The sequence below is a fragment of the Plecotus auritus genome (genome assembly GCF_963455305.1).
Source record: "Plecotus auritus genome assembly, chromosome: 15".
Lineage (NCBI taxonomy): Eukaryota > Metazoa > Chordata > Mammalia > Chiroptera > Vespertilionidae > Plecotus > Plecotus auritus.
Window position 1 is genome coordinate 7,555,418 of NC_137781.1, and position 17,726 is coordinate 7,573,143.

The following is a 17,726-nucleotide window of genomic DNA, read 5'->3' on the forward strand; positions in this document are numbered from 1 at the left end:
GGCAGGGCGGGCGGGGCCGGAAGTGACCGGCCGCTAGGGGGCAGCTGCGCGTCTGCAGGCAGGGACCGGCTGGAACCGGTCTGGCCGGAAGTTGGGGCGGAGGGCGGGGCTTCCGCAGAGACGCGTCACGTGGCCCGGCGGGAAGAAAACAACAAGATGGCGGCGGCGAAGGGTGCGGTTCGCCCTGCGCCCCCGGGGTCGGGGTCCCTTCAAGGGCGGCTATCGGGGGACAGGGCGGAAGGCGCGCTGGCTGTCATCTCTGTGCGACCTTGGAGGCCACCGGCCGCCCCTGGGCCGAGGAGCGAGCAGAAACCGCACGTGCCAGGCGGATCTGGCCCTGGGTATCCCCGAGGGTCCCCGCGTCGCGTTCCCAGAAGCCGCTGGCCTGATTCTCGGTGCCCGTTTTACCAAACCAGAACCAGGGCGGCAGGAATGCCTTTCTCTGGGCGGTTTCCCTTTAAGGGACAGATAAGGTGCAGCAGAGCTTGCCCGGCGAGTCCTAGTTTGATTGAAATGCATCCTTTTTTTGGCAGCGGTTTGGCTTACCATTTCCTGCCTTTGTTCAGAGGGTTAGAGCAGCCTCCCTTCAGATTGGGGGGTGGGAGGGTGGGGACACACACTCTGAATTACGTAGGCCTTAAAGCAGCTTCCCCTGCCCTGCCCCAGTGTTGCTGGAATTGGTTTGACTTATACACAGGAGCTGCTCTGGGACAAAAAGGTGTGACAAAGTCCGAAGTTCTGTTATTTTACATCACCACCTTAGTTTTTTTTTTTTTTTCAGAAAGGAAAATGTAGGTGATTGTGTAATGCTGGAAACAAGAAAGAATTGTGTTCTTTTTTATGTTCCAAAGGTCCAGCACAAGATTAAACACACACGCACTTTTTAAAAATATATATATTTTATTGATATTTTACAGAGAGGAAGGGAGAGGAATAGAGTTAGAAACATAGATGAGAGAGAAACATCGGTCAGCTGCCTCCTGCACACCCCCTACAGGGGATGTGCCCACAACCAAGGTACATGCCCTTGACCGGAATCGACCCTGGGACCTTTCAGTCCACAGGCCAATGCTCTATTCACTGAGCCAAACCGTTAGGGCATACACACGCACTTTTTAAAAAAGGAATGAATGGAAAATGTCTCCTATCACAGTCTTTCCCACCACTGCCTGATCCTGTTCTGGTCGCCCATAGGAGAATCTGAGCTCCATAGACTCCTCTCTAATCTGGCCTCACCCTCTATCAGCCTCCTCAAAATCCTCCTATAGTTCCTGCTACACCTGACTTTTTACTGTTTTTATAGTTGATGTTGGTTTGTTCTATTTTGTTTGCTCTTTTAAAAATCCACAATGCCCTCATGCTCCTTGCCTTTGTATATATGTACCTCCCCCCACTATTGTTCTTTTCCTATTTCACCAGCTTAGTCTTCATTCCAAGTCACTTCCTCTTTGAAGCCTTCCTGGTTTTCCCTTGCCTTACTCAGATAAACTTAACTTGATGTCCCCATGGCTTTCTGAGCAAACGTGATCTGTCATTTATTGCAATTTTACATGTTAGTCCACCTGACAAAAATAAGCACTCTTCATAGAAGGGCATTTTTACCTTCCCAGAATTTTTACTCTTCCCAGAAGTTATGCCTGCCACATAGCAGGCATTCAATAAAGAATTGTTGCGTGAATTGCCAGGAGTGGTTTGGCTCAGTGGATAGAGCGTCGGCCTGCGGACTGAAGGGTCCCGGGTTTGATTCCAGTCAGGGGCATGTGCCTTGGTTGCGGGCACATCCTCGGTGGGAGGTGTGCAGGAGGCGGCTGATCGATGTTTCTCTCTCATCGATGTTTCTAGCTCTCTACCCTCTCCCTTCCTCTCTGTGAAATATCAATAAAATATATTTTAAAAAAAAAAAAGAATTGTTGTGTGAATGGATGAATGACCAAGTTAAGAGTAAGCCTCATGATACTATTTTGATGGGCTGCACATAGTGGTCATCTGTTACTTATTTGGGGCAACATATGTGTATGCTGTGTCAGTCACATTCCCATCTCAGCCTGGCACCTTGAATTGGAAGCTTTTGGTGGTGTTTACCACTGTCATGCAGGCCAAGAAACCTAATTACATACGCCCTCCTTAAGGCCTTAAAAGTACAATTATGTTTAAAGATAAAAATAGATTTCTGATAAATAATATTTTAGTGCAACTATGTCCCAAATATCACTTATACTAAAAAATTATTCATTGTTTCTCAGAAATTCTAATTTCTCCAGATGCCCTGTATTTTATCTGACACCCCTACCTCAAAGGCTGAATTCCCAAACCCTGTCTTCCTGCTTTGAGACCAAGGCATGCTTGGAAAACTTTATGAACTATGTATTTTTATCATGTTTACTAAGTAAACAGGCAACCAAAATCTCCCAGCTCTGCTTACTAATACTTTTACACGTGTTTAAACACTTCGGTTTCTTCCAGAACTCTTTTTTTTTTTAAAATATATTTTATTGATATTTTACAGAGAGGAAGGGAGAGGGATAGAGAGCTAGAAACATCGATGAGAGAGAAACATCGATCAGCTGCCTCCTGCACACCTCCCACCAGGGATGTGCCCGCAACCAAGGTACATGCCCTTGACCGGAATCGAACCCGGGACCCTTGAGTCCGCAGGCCGACGCTCTATCCACTGAGCCAAACCGGTTTCGGCAAGAACTCTTTTATTATATTTTAGCCATCAGAGTTAGGTTCTCATTTACAGTCATGTAGCCTCGTGGCCACTTCACAGTAGAATTGGCTTAGAGGGAAAATCCAGGTGAGGTAACTCCATCTGAATTCTCTATGTTGTATTCACTATTTCCTTCCCATCTCCATTCTGCAGAGATTATCCCCAGGAACAGAAGGGCTCCTCTCGGCCACTGAAACCACAGAGCTATGGAAAGGGGACAGCCACAGTACCCAGCGCTGGCACCTGCACTAGTCTAGCTAGCAGCCATTATGTGTTGTTATAAACTAGGCTTTCCACAAGACTCTTATTTTTTATTAATCCACACGTGAGGATATTTTCCCACTGACTTTTATAGAAAATGGGAGGGAGGGGGAGAGACACAGAGACACACCGATGGGTTGCCTCCTGCACAGCCCCAGCCGGGGCCTGCATCGTACATGCCCTTGATGGGAATCACACCTGGGACCCTTCAGTCCACGGTCCAGCGCTCTGTTCACTGAGCCAAACCGGCTAGGGCTCCACAGGACTCTTAAAAGTTGCAACCATCATGTGATCTGAAAGGGGGCATTTTCAGATCTCAGGTTCTCAGCTCTGGGAAATGACCTCAGAGGCCAAAAATGCAGGCACCAACTGCACATATTTTTGTTTCAAAGGCACAGTTCTCGCGACATGAAATCTGCAGCTTCAAAGTAGATGACAACTCTACATAACATTGTGCTTTGTTACTTGTAATTAGTTTTCCCAGTGGTTCTAGAAAGTAGGATAATATCACAAATGCCATCCCATCTTTGACATCCAATCTTGAAAATTACAGGCTCAATGCAGTCCTAGCTGTCTAGATTCCTGCAAAACATGTGCTTAGTTCTCAGATATCACAGCTCTGCGATCTGAAAAGCGGGAACCGACACCAGGAATTACTCAGTGGTGATTGGAATGTGAGAGAATTGACATGGGGGGGGTGGGTAAAAAGAAGGCTGAAGTGGAGATGTAATGTGGCTTAAATATAGCCAAGCAGCATGGTGAAAATGACTCAGTAGGAAAGTGGAAAATCTATTTGCCTGGGCCCTGATAGGACTGGAACATCACCTCCATATTTCATGACAGTTCCATTTTGACACCCATGGTAGTGTCTGCACTCGGAGCCTGAGTACAGCAGGAGGGGATGGGTGTGCCTGACTGCAGTTTACAAAAAAAGGAAAAGAAACTGCCACGGAGCAAACCATCAGAGGAAGAACAGAGAGGAGGACAAGCTTTTATCTTTTGAAGTGGACTGAAGAGACATTTAATGTGTCGGGAGCTTTATTTCGGGACAACCAGTATTTTTCATCCAGCTGTTTGCAGGATGGCTTCTAGTAAACATTGCTTGGTAAGAGGAATAATTGCGGCGCCACGGAGTGAAGTAGAATATAGACTAGATGTTTACGTTGCAAAAACCAGGAGAATTTTGTTATTTCTTCCTTCAGGAAAGTAAGATAGTAATAAACTACTGCTTAACTTGTAAATCATAAAAGCTTCTAACATGAAAAAAAGTTCTTTGACAACTAAGAAACAGGAAAAATGCATAGATTATTCCGTATAAACTGACCTATAAAGTAGAAGACAAATCTGATGCATGCTGAACCCAACCTGTGGCCTCTTAAACTGGTTAAAAATGCGGATTTTGTAACCAAAGAAAACAGGATAATTTCAAGAGAAACATCAAAAGTGCTTTATTCAAAGTAATGTCCATTGCTAGCTACACATTTTCCCCATCTTTCAGGTAATATGTGGATATGGTCCCAATAGAACTTTTCTTGTTTTGAGGCAGACCATTCAGAGACCCAATCTTCCACTTCTTTGTATGTTTTGAAGTGCTGCTCAGAAAGTGCGTGTGCCATCGATCGGAACAGGTGGTCATCTGAAGGAGCAATACAACAAAATAGCATACATATCAAATCGCATATATGTCAACATATATGTAACTCCATCTATTGAAAAAAATCCACATTAACCAGTACACCTAGTATTTGCCTAACTATAGACGAGACCTGCCTTGGGAATTGACTTCAAAGTTCATTTTATTTCCTCTCCGATGGTAAAATGGAGACCCCAGCTTCACATTTCTATTTAATAGGGTGACCAGAGCAGGCGCTTTGGGAAGAAAATGCGCGGGTGCCTTTAAGAGGAACCTCTGTAATTTTCCGGGGCCTCCTCGCCAGCCGGGCACAGGGGCTGGCTGAGGGCTGGGCCCAGCGGAGTGCGGCTGCGCAGTGGGCTTGCGCATCTCGTTGCCTGGTTACCGCCGCCTCAGCCTCTCCTGCACACAGCCCTTTTGTTCCCAAGATGGCTTCCCGGTCCTGCCTTAATGCGTCAGGAACAAAGCCCTTTGAACACCCCGGAGCTTAGCAGAAAGCTGGAGTTGTATGGCTGGCTCTAAGAGTGTCAATGTCGATATGCATTTACTTTTATAACTTTATTAAAGTCCTTTCGGTTAGGTTTCCTGGATGGGGGAAACATCAGGGCTTCCGGGTGTGTAAGCCATGCTCTCTTTCTAGCCTCTCCGTGGCAGAGTTTTGGGCTACCTTCCCTTCTTTGGATAAGCATTCTGGGTTTTCCTGTTAAAATAGCTCAGCAGGAGCCCTAACCGGTGTGGCTCAGTGGATAGAGCGTCGGTCTGCGGACTGAAGGGTCCCAGGTTCCATTCTGGTCAAGGCATGTACCTTGGTTGTGGGCACATCCCCAGTAGGGAGTGTGTAAGAGGCAGCTGAATCGATGTTTCTAACTCTCTATCCCTCTCCTTTCCTCTCTGTAAAAGATCAATAAAATATATTTTTTAAAAAATAGCTCAGCAGGAAGTCTGGAGATTTTAACTGGACTATAAACCATGTAATTATGCGGAACGCAATTAGGTAATAGCACCTGCACGTCCTCTCCCCTTTAAAAATACCTGATTCTCCTATTTCCCCACGTTAACCCCATGGTATCATTATGATTATTGTAAGATTGTAAACTCCTCTGGGCATGGGCACGATATTTTATTCAACTTCGTATCCCACAAGTGTTTCTGCCTATAACAAACATTTTTTAAAATGTCACTGTATAGTACACGTTTACTATTGAGGCTTTTTGCACTGCCGAGCACTGTGCTGTGAAGCACATACCCCCCCATTCTCTCTGCCATTTTACAGGCGGGGAAACTAAGGCACCAGGAGGCTCAGGAAGTGCCAGAAGCACAGCTAGCAGATGAAGCTGAGATTCAAACTCGCTCAGGACAGCCTGTGCCCGGCTGCCCAAGAGCTCTCCTGCGTCTATAAATACCGCCCAGTACGCGGTGTCTTCTCATTGCAGCCCTCTCTGGGAGGGGCGTGGACGTCTCCTTCCCAGAAATAGTTCCGCTTTGTTATGAATAGACTTGCCACATTTGCATCCCTCTAGGCGCAAATGAGATGCTTACCATACCCTGAGCTGAAAACCCTACACCAAGCCAACCTTCATGGCAGGTGCTGGGGTAATCGAATCAAAAACAAAATCGCCTGCCAACCTAAAAAAACCTCCCCACAAAAGTGGAAGAGAAAGAAAACAGTTTTGTTATTGAATAGGCATTAGGCCAAAATATGACGTGCAAAGATAGCTGGCCCTTACAGCCAAGCAGACACACCACCTGGTTACATACATGTTCTCCAGATAAATAACCCGTCCTCAGTTAAGAGCATTTGGCAGCGCCATTTATCACCATAGTTCATTCTAAATTCACCTTGGTAGTTGGTAGCTGGTTGTCTGTTAGCTAACTAGTTTATCCGAAGAAAAACTAAACTGGTGTTTTTATAACTTGGAACCCAAGTTAGACTCCTATTCTCCCACAGAAACTGAGAAATAGGGATGTTACTACCTTCCTTGGTGATTACATTTCAAAGAGGTGGCTCCCAGGTCACAGAGAAAGGAATCCCTGGGTGGTTAAGCTTCTTTGGCTTTAGAAAAGCTTTCTCCAAGGGCAGAGAAAAAATTTACATCACAAATTTTCTAACGTAAATGCTAAAAGAAAGGGATGGGGTGTGTCTCTTTCCCTTTCTGAACTGCGGGCATTTGTTTGTTTATTTAGATTTGTATTTACCGGAGGCAGGATACGCACACAACTCGGGCCAGCTCTTTCATCAGCGTCTGCTTGCATTCCACTGTTCACCTCACTGGCCCACCCTTTCCACAGCCAGAGTACGAAGCCGGAATTGTATTACCAAGGGTGGAGGGTTCCATTTTCTATTCTGATTCAAATTCTTACTTCGTGGTTTCTTTGAAATTACACCTAATTCCTAGCAGATGCTGAGTGAGTTTTCAGCCTGCACCAGACCATCAGAATGCATCTCAAAATGCCAAAGGGACGACTGGCTTTGATGGTCTTTTTTAAAAAATATATATTTTATTGATTTTTTACAGAGAGGAAGGGAGAGGGATAGAGAGTTAGAAACATCAATGAGAGAAAAGCATCAATCAGCCGCCTCCTGCACACTCCCTACTGGGTCTGTGCCTGCAACCAAGGTACATGCCCTTGATCGAAATAGAACCTGGGACCCTTGAGTCCGCAGGCTGACGCTCTGTCCACTGAGCCAAACCGGTTAGGGCTTGATGGTCTTTTCAGTTCCGTCTTCAATCTTCTCTCCTCCCTTTTCATTGCGCAGCCTTAGAGTTGCCTGACAGGGAAGACCTCTTCCCTCCACTGTCCTTCGCTTCTTTTGACAAAAGGCTTGGCCTCCGTGATTCAGCCTGGACCACCTTCCTCCAGTTTGTGCTTGCTTGGCTCAACTAGCAAGACAGCTCAGCTACACTTTCTTTCTGGATCCTTCCCTGACCCTCCTCCCTGATCACTCACCTCTTTCTAATTTGGTCTCCCCTGCGCTCCCAGGCCACTTGGTCATTTCCCCTACGATGACACCCATGACTCATCATGTTTAAGGCACTAGTTCATGAATTTCTTGCGTGTTCCCAGCACCTTCCATCAGGGTGCCTGAGTGAGTAGATCTGAGATCTCAAACTGGTCATCTACAGGCCTCATCCGGCTCACCAAACTATTTCGGTTGGCTCTTTTTTAAAATGTTTGTTTTAAACTTCAGGTCACATTTTAAAATCTGGATTTACATAAAAATCAGGGTCACTGACTTCTCTTGAAGAATAAGATATTGCCCCCCCCCCGCCCCCGTCGCAACCTGGGCCTGGTTCCACATGGCATCATGCCACTTAGATGGGACACCAGCTCTCCACTTTACCGCAGTCTCTGCCACTCCCTGTTGCTTCCCCATTGAGGCTAGCTATGTATGAAGTGTCATTTATACTGAGTGTGCGCTGATATTTATCTTGGAGTAAAATAGTTCTCAATATCAAAAGAGAGGAAGCAAGACTTTGTAAAGAAGCCTCTTTCGAGAATAACGGGAGATCCCATTTCTTGGTGGGAATGAAAAGTTGTCTCTGTTTACTAGGCACATAAAATGCGTCTATCTCCGTTTTTCTTAAACCCACTAGCTTTGCTTTATTAGGCTATCTTACTGGCCCCATGGGTGGTTGAGGTTTTGACCCTTAGGATAGATACTCCAAAGCTGTTTGAGGAAAGGAGGAAGGAAAGAAAAACAAGTTCAGCTAAAGATTAAGATTCCAAACTTTTAAATCCAGCTACGTAAAGAGACCTCGCAAATGATCACCTTTAGCCAATCCTCAATTTTATCCTGAACATCTAACATTCGCTAAGGAAACTCACTGGCAAACAGGCTGTGTGTGATGTAAAACAGGCTCATTCAGAGCACTACCATTTACTTGTGGTTAGCTGGGAGAAATCAAAGCTTCGATTATTGCCATTTCCCCACGCATGCTGCAGTAATTGTGCCCGGTCTAACAAACCGGAGAAATACTTAATCTTTGCAGGTTTTCAATAGCTTTCAAAGGGCTAATGCAAATATTTTGATACCTGATTTGGTTTTAAGGATACTAACAAGCAAAGAAAGACAGTCAGCCCTGACCAGTTTGGCTCAGTGGATAGCGTGTCGGCCTGCGGACTCAAGGGTCCCAGGTTCGATTCCGGTCAAAGGCATGTACCTTGGTTTCGGGCACATACCCAGTGGGGAGTGTGCAGGAGGCAGCTGATCGATGTTTCTCTCTCATCGATGTTTCTAGCTCTCTATCCCTCTCCCTTCCTCTCTGTAAAAAATCAATAAAATATATTATATTAAAAAAAAAAAAAGAAGTTTAAAAACCGCTGAAACCAAGGAAGGGCATCACACCACGTACAGGAAAATTTAAGGTGTGGGAGGGGTGGTTATTATTAACACGCTGCTTTAGAAATCAGAGTGTGAAAGTCATACACAGACTGACATGCACACTCGTCTACATTCAGCTACGGGAAATGATCCGTCAAAATGTCCATGTCTACAAGACGGGAGTCAAACAAAATCTAGGGTGGTACCCAGTCCGACCGCAGGTGTAGGTGTAGGCAGACCGGAGGGTCCGGCTGAGTGTTACAGGACAGGCACACAGCCGCAAGGAAAAGGCCTCTTTCTGTGCGTGGACAGTAAGTGTAAATCCTTTGTCCCCACAGACCAACTCGAAGCAGGAACTGTGGCTACAGCTGCCGCAGGAGCAACGCCCTCCCCAGATCGCCAGTTCTATACTCGGCTTTCGAAAAGAAGCGGTTATGCTGAAAGGGAAAAGACCCTTTTACTGTGCCTCTGTTGCTGACACCAAGAGGCGCTCCTCAGACCGTGCAGAGGGGAAACAATGAGTCATTCATGCTGTCAGTCCAGGTGGCGCATGGATTGCAGACGGAGGAGGCTGCCCAGTTAACCCCTGAGGCCTCCTCTCCCCGCAGAGGCTCAGGCAGCCTCTGGGGGAAGCGGGCAGCCGCAGCACAGGCCTGAGCTGGAGGGGAAGGTGAAATCGTAACCAAGGCAGTGCCTCCCAAGGCCCAGTCCCTAGGGGCCTCCGAGCTGTTTGTCGCCGTGCGATTGGCTCCCGGAGAGGGTGGAGGAGTGGAAACACTGCCCAGGTTATATTTAGTTGAAGTGCAGCTGGGCAAGCGCTTAAACAAGGGAGCTTTTGTCCTTGGGGCTGAAATGTTTTTCCTAACTCCACAGGGCGAGAAACCCAAGCCACGTATGGTACGGGTTTCCCCACCCCCACCCGCACCCCCCCCCCCTCTCGTCCTCTTCTTGGGGGAAAGTTTAGAATTTTCTGGGATTTGTTCGATAAGAAGAAACCCAGCAACCTGGATGGAGAGTTGACACAAAGGTGTAAAGCGCACATCCTTGCAAAATACGCCCTTAAGGAATTCAGATCATTTCGTAACACCTTGCATTCTGATAATTAATTTTCTGTTGGCTCAAGCAGGAAGTGGGGTCTTTTCAAGCATCTTCAGCTGGACACATTTATGGAGTTCAAAACATAATTAAGCTTTATACTCGGCCAGAACTCTGCTTCACTGGAGTTGATGCGCATTTTCCGGCAATGAAAGATTTACTTCTGCTCTGATGGGCGCAGCTTCTTTGCAACGGATTACTGATGAGCCGTGTAATGGCTCCTGGTCACGTCTCCTCAGGAAACCACAGAGAACTGCCACCTTGTTGCCAGGCCTCCCAGCCCCTGTTATGCTATATCTTAGCGGCACATTGTCTACTATTAGGAAGTAGCTCGGGAAAAATCTTGCATGAAAATCTCCTTTGAAGTTATAAACCAAAGGCAAAAAGTCCTGGACAAGAAGCCCATGGCTTTGGTAAGACTAGAAAAGCAGGCTATGTGAGTCAAGGTTCTAACAAAGAAACCAGTAGGCCGAAACCAGTTTGGCTCAGTGGATAGAGCGTCGGCCTGCGGACTGAAGGGTCCCAGGTTCGATTCCGGTCAAGGGCATGTACCTTGGTTGCGGGCACATCCCCAGTAGGAGGTATGCAGGAGGCAGCTGATCGATGTGTCTGTCTCATCGATATTTCTAACTCTCTATTCCTCTCCCCTCCTCTCTCTAAAAAATCAGTAAAATATATTAAAAAAAAAAAAGAAACCAACAGGATGGGTGGATGCATAGATGGATGGATGAACACAATTATTTTCAGGAGTTGGCTCATGTACTTATGGAGGCCGTCAAGCCCAAAATCTGCCCCGTGAAATGACAGACCGGGTGCATGAATTCTGAAGGTCATGTGTGGCATAATTCCCTCTTGCTCAGGGGAGGTCAGTCTTTGTACTATTCCGCCCTTCACCTGATTGGACGAGGCCCATCCACACCATGGAGGACAACCTGCTCTACTCAAAGTTCAGTGATTGAAATGTCAATCTTGTCCAAAAACACCTTCACAGAAACATTCAGAATAAGGCTTGACCACATATCTGTGCACTGCGGCCCCACCACGTTGCCACATAAAGTTAACCATCGCGTGGGTTAACACACCCATTTTGGAAAATTCACTTATTAAATGACAAGGTTGCTGCCTGGATGGTGTAGCTCAGTGGCTGAGCATCGATCTATGAACCAGGAGGTCACGGTTCGATTCCCAGTCAGGGCACATGCCTGGGTTGCAGGCTCATTCCCCAGTAGGGGGTGTGCAGGAGGCAGCCGATCCATGATTCTCTCTCATCATTGATGTTTCTCTCTCTCTCTCTCTCTCTCTCCCTTTCTCTTCCCTTCTGAAATCCATTAAATAAATAAATAAATAAATATATATATATATATATATATATTTAAATATACTTTATTGATATTTTACAGAGAGGAAGGGAGAGGGACAGAGAGCCAGACACATCAATGAGAGAGAAACATTGATCAGCTGCCTCCTGCACACCTCCCACTGGGGATGTGCCTGCAACCCAGGTACATGCCCCTGACCGGAATCGAACCCGGGACGTTTCAGTCCACTGGCTGACGCTCTATCCACTGAGCCAAACCAGTTTCGGCTCCATTAAATATATTTTAAAAAAATAAATGACAAGGTTGCTTACCAGGCTGAAGCTGGTGTGAGGGCATAAACATGGGTATGATCCCTGCTTTCAGGGATCTCTCTCTCTCTCTCTTCCTATCTCCTCGCCCTTTCTCCCTCTCCTCTCTTGGGAGGCGTGCCCTGGGAACACAGGCTCAGTATTGTGAGGAAGCCTGGCCACAGGGAGAAGCCATGTGTTTAATTCGAGACAAAGCCTCCAGCCAACACCAACATCGTCTACTAGACCTGTGCGTGAACCAGCCCTCGGGAACTGTCACCCCAGCTTCAGCCTTCCAGCTGTGCCCAGATGAGGTAGAGTCTGTCTCAATTTCTCGAACCCTAGAAACCATTAGAGGTTAAGATGAATGCTATTTTAAGCCACTGAATTTGGGGGTAATTTGTCCCACAGCAATAGGTAGCTAGCATGGTAAGATTATAGTTAACTTTTTAAGAAACTACCAAACTAGTTTCCAAAGGGATCTAACCATTCTGCACTCCGGCTAGCAGTGCATGGGGGTTCCAGAGGCCTCATCCCTACTCACCCTTGCTATCTGTCATCAAGTCTTTCAAATCTTAGCCCTTCAAGCGGGCGTGGTGTTGTTTCTCATTGTGGTGTCAATTTGCATTTTCCAGATAAGGCCACGCCTACTTTTGATCAGAAATATTACTACCCAACTGAGAAAACCACCTTATTTTTTTTTAAATATATCTTTATTGATTTCAGAGAGGAAGGGAGAGGGAGAGAGAGATAGAAACATCAATGATGAGAGAGAATCATTGATTGACTGCCTCCTGCACACCCCCCACTGGGGATGGCGCCCGCGGCCTGGGCACATGCCCTTGGCCGGAACTGAACCTGGGATCCTTCAGTCCACAGGCAGACGCTCTATCCACTGAGCCAAACCGGCTAGGGCGAAAACCACCTTATTGACTGTGGTATTTCATAGGCACATGTCACAACACCACCTTGTCCCTGCCTCTGACATTTGGGAACTTATGCTGACTTTTCCAATTTGTTTTTCAAATAATTGCTACCAAAATGAGTCTGTATGGTTAGTAAGTATCCACATCGGGAATGGTCAAGTCAGTTTGCAAGCCCTGGAAGATCAGGGAATAAAAAAAGCCATCTCTCTGTAGATGTGGGATCCTACTATACCATCACCTATTATTAATCGGTATTAATATTACTGTTCACTGAGAAACACTACACGCCTGGTATCTTACACGTACAAGAGCACTTACCACGTCACCACTACCGGGTACATATTATTATCCTCAACCTCGTCCCAAGGAAGAGGAGGTTTCAAGAATTGAAGAAGCCCTAACCGGTTTGGCTCAGTGGATAGAGCGTCGGCCTGCAGACTGAAGGGTCCCAGGTTCGATTCCGGTCAAGGGCATGGACCTTGATTGCGAGCACATCCCCAGTAAAGGGTGTTCAGGAGGCAGCTGATTAATGTTTCTAACTCTCTATCCCTCTCCCTTCCTCTCTGTAAAAAATCAATAAAATATATTTAAAAAAAAAAAGAGTTGAAGAAACTTGGCTGTGGCCACACAACTGAATTTGAACCCAATATCATTTTCTTTGATTCCAAACAGGTTTTTGCTAACTTCTGTCTAATTTTATTAAGAGAATGGAAGAAAACATTTTGGTTTGAAGTAAACAATGGAAAACATTCTAGAATGGGAGTTGGGAGACTGGGTTTTAATTCCTGGCTCTGTCACTAAGGAATAGTCCCCCTGGGGCAAGTCCCTTTCTGGACCACAGTTCCTTGTTATTAAAAATAAAAAGTGCGGCCCTGACTGGTTTGGCTCAGTGGATAGAGCGTCGGCCTGCGGACTGAAGGGTCCCGGGTTCGATTCCGGTCAAGGGCATGTACCTTGGTTGCGGGCACATCCCCAGTGGGAGGTGTGCAGGAGGCAGCTGATCGATGTTTCTCTCTCATTGATGTTTCTAACTATCTATCCTCTCCCTTTCCTCTCTGTAAGAAATCAATAAAATATATTTTTAAAAAATAATAAAATAAAATAAAAAGTGCAGTCAAGACCTTATCCAGCTCAAAAAATTGCTATACACATGGTACCATTCTAAGTATATTATATGTATTAACTTATTTATAGATTATAAAAGCCCTATGATTTAGGTACTATTATTATACCCACTTAACAGGTGAATAGACTGAGTAACAAAACTAGTGAATGGTATAGTTATGATTTATACCCAGGCAATCTGGCTCTAGGATCCATGCTTTTACTAAGCTAGACAACATTTATTGAAAGCCTAATTTTAGCAACAACCTTATGACATCATTAGTAGCAATATTCTCTCCCCCACCCCCTGCCTTCTTTTTGAATGAAAACTAAACTAAGGCTTAGAAAATGTCATGTCCCAAGTCTCACAGCCAGTCAATAGTGGAGCCAGGATGGGAAGCCCAGGTGGCTTGTCCTCAAAATGTAAGGTCAAGTATCCCCAGGTGTCAGAGTCCTACCGAGTGAGATCACAGCTTGCCAACCCTTGCCAATGGTGCCATTGCTCTGGCATGGCCGCACCTTCCACTGCCAGCTGCAACCTGGCTGCGTTTTCCCCTTTCTTTTCCTCCCCTTGGACTAAACCAGGAGCCTGGAAACCTGAAATCAGGGCTGTTAGTGCCCAAGGGAACCTGCTATGGGGCACTGGTGGTGGGGCCTCCCCAGCAGGTCCTCAATATCTATGATAAGCTTGTCTCCAACCCTCATCATTCAGGCCCAATGTTAATTAATTACCTGGGACTCTCATGTCAGTCGGAGAAAGCAGCTTTGGCCCTGCTGGCATGGTTCAGCAGTTGAACTTTGACCTATGAACCAGGAGGTCAGGGTTCAATCCCCGGTCAATGCACGTGCCCAGGTTGTGGGCTCAATCCCCAGCAGGGGCGTGCGGGAGGCAGCTGATCCGTGATTCTCTCTCATCAGTGATGTTTCTATCTCTCTCCCCTTCTCCCTTCCTCTCTGACATCAATAAAAATATATTTTTTAAAAAAGAGGAGCTTGGGCAGTCTGAATACTATAGTTCTGATGCTGTTACTTTAACAGTGTGGTTTTGTTTCTACTTATTCTAGGTAAAAGTTATTTTTTATATAGAAAATATGCACATGATAACAAGTCAACTAACACAAAAATCGCATTTTATCTAGTGATTATGTTTCTTCATCTTACCCCTGCCCTTGTCTCTATCCCCTGACAGTCTCTTTCTGTACACACAGCCAAAGATATTCTTGCATATATAACCATAGAGGTATATACAGGGTGCCCCGAAAAATGTAAACACACTTCGAATAATTATTAATTCCAGTGGGTTAAATCTGAAAAGAAACATCAACTGAGCTATCAACTCAAATGTATATTATACATTTTGGGGGGACATCCTATATTTTTTAACCACACGATGGGCACCACACTATTTTTCTATTTATTTTAATTTCTTTTTTAAAAAATATATTTTATTAATTTTTTTACAGAGAGGAAGGGAGAGGGATAGAGAGAGAGAAACATCGATGAGAGAGAAGCATCGATCAGCTGCCTCCTGCACGCCCCTTACTGGGGATGTGCCCGCAACCAAGGTACATACCCTTGACGGGAATCGAACCCGGGACCCTTCAGTCCCCAGGCCCACGCTCTATCCACTGAGCAAACCGGCTAGGGCACTATGTATTTTCATTTCTAATTAACAACGTAGCTTGGAAATTACTCGGCCATACCTAAAGCACGCTCGTGCTTTTTAAAGGAACCGCGTGCATGTCTGTTGTAGGGCTGTGTCACGATGTCTCTCGCCAGTCCCCTGTGATGCCTGCTGAGGCTGCTTCACACCGGAAGCTCTGACAAGCTGGCGTAATGAATCTATAATGAATCTGCGTGTGTTTTTGTTGCAAAGCTCTGTAGGCCCCTCTGAGACCTCTTACATCACGGGTATGGGGGAGGGAGGGAGCCGGGTTTAGGCAGCCCCCGCCTTTCCCCCTTTCCAGGCCAGCACGGCATGGATTCCTGCTGGAGTTTCCTCCACGGAATGGCTGCAGTCAGAAGAGAATCCCATGGCTACGTGGAGAACAGCTCAAAAAAAAAAAAAAAAAAAGAAAGAAAAATAAAAAAGAAAGCACCCGCATGGCAGCTTGGGGAGCAGAGCAGTAAGAACTTTTCCAAATATGCCACTGTCATCTTTTCCAGAAGGACCTGCAGTCCCAGGGGCTGGGCCGGTTCTGTGACTCATGCAGCTGGAGGCACTGCTTCTGATTCAGGGCCATGGGGACCAACAGATAGAAAACCAATGGCATGGGGCTCTCCAAGGCTCCCTACCATGGGTGTTTCTCTTGCGAGAAGACCTGGGCCACTTAATCCAGCTCAGTTCTCATATTCTCTGCCCCGAGATCAAAGCTTTGAGGGCAGCTAGCGGTTCCCGGTAGAAAAGCCCCCAGATGGACATCCTCCTCTGTCTGGCTTTGTCTGCCAGCCCTGGCTGGGCCCCTAATGAAATCCCTCCCCAAAGAGATGCCAACACTGACCAACACTGAGCCCCCGCTCCCCCGCCTCCCCTCACCCCAATGCACTCTGCCAGGATGGACGAGAAACCTTTTCTATATTGAGGCCATGGTCCCAGCCTTCCTCTTAACCAAAATTGGTTGAAAGTGGCAAGTCAATGATTCCCTCCCCACCCCCCACATTTTATTGTGAAAATTCCCAAACATACAGAAAGGTTTGAAAAAACTATGCAGTGAACAGTCACCTATATTCCACTTAGAGTCTATAATTAACATTTACCTAGATTCCCTTTCCTTATAGTATTTCATCTCTCCAAGCCACTGATGTTTGAGGCTCTTTAAAAGCCTGGCTTACCCAGGCTCAGTGGTTGAGCATCGACCTATGAATCAGGAGGTCAGGGCACAAGCCCGGGTTGTGGGCTCGATACCCAGTGTGGGATAGGGAGAAACATTGATCAGAGCTGCCTCCCGCACTAGGGATCGAGCCCACAACCTGGGTATGTGCCCTGACCAGGAATCGAACCAGCAACCTTTTGGTACACAGGAAGACGTTCAACCAACTGAGCCACAATGGCCAGAAAATATATATATTTTAAAACCATGAAACATTGCACCTCTTTTCAGGTTTTCATTTGCAGGATAAACTAATCCAGTTGTTGTTTTTTTAAGGCATGTCATTATCATTATGACTGGTTGTAAATTCCGTTCCCACGTATTCAGGATTGATGTAAAGGCATTTAAAGCTCTCCATGCCCTTCATGACCTCTTTCCCAAAGGTGAAATTTAACTTAACATTACAGAGACAATTTTGCAAGTAATGCTGATTTCCCTTAACACCCTTATCCCAGTTGGCCAAATCATAGTTCACAAATGTCCCCTTGGCTGACTTGAAAGTTTTCCTATGTACCATGGAAAGGAGGGGGAATTATTATAGTCAGGTTCGAGTCCAGCGCTATTCCTTCATAGCTGTGGGACTTGTCCCTCCTTCATCTGTAAAATGGGGATAAAATACCACTTTGGGATTGTACAGAGGAGGAGAGATGACATCTATAAATGTTAACTTCCACCTCTTCCTCTTTCCCATTCTCATGCTTTTTTTATGCTCTGCGAAATGAGAATTTCTTCTTTTGTCTTTTTCCTTGTTTTCTTTTCTCTTCCTCTTACCTCCCTTTTTTTCTTTCTTAGTCCTCTTACTGAAGGAAACACTGATGAAGCCCCACTAAATACAACAGTCTGTCCTCTTTCCCCTAATGACAAGGCATACTCTCCAGACCTTACTGGACCACCCAATCAGGCTAGCAATCGGCAACCGGCAATTTGTCAACTGTTGTACTGGGATCTTAATCTATATTTCTTTTTTTTTTTTTAAATATATTTTATTGATATTTTACAGAGAGGAAGGGAGAGGGATAGAGAGTTAGAAACATCGATGAGAGAGAAACATCGATCAGCTGCCTCCTGCACACCTCCTACTGGGGATGTGCCCGCAACCAAGGTACGTGCCCTTGACCGGAATCGAACCTGGGACCCTTCAGTCCGCAGGCTGACGCTCTATCCACTGAGCCAAACCGGTTTTGGCTTAATCTATAT

General features: G+C 46.0%; 1 long non-coding RNA gene across 1 annotated transcript in view; it reads right to left on the bottom strand.

The window, feature by feature from the left end:
- Nucleotides 1-4,397: 4,397 nt before the first annotated feature.
- The window catches only part of LOC308239128, a 37,402-nt gene continuing 24,073 nt past the window's right edge, over nt 4,398-17,726 (bottom strand). Inside the window, exon 3 of the long non-coding RNA XR_013959695.1 lies at nt 4,398-4,607. This is a non-coding gene — a long non-coding RNA (uncharacterized lncRNA). The remainder of the gene's footprint in view (nt 4,608-17,726) is intronic.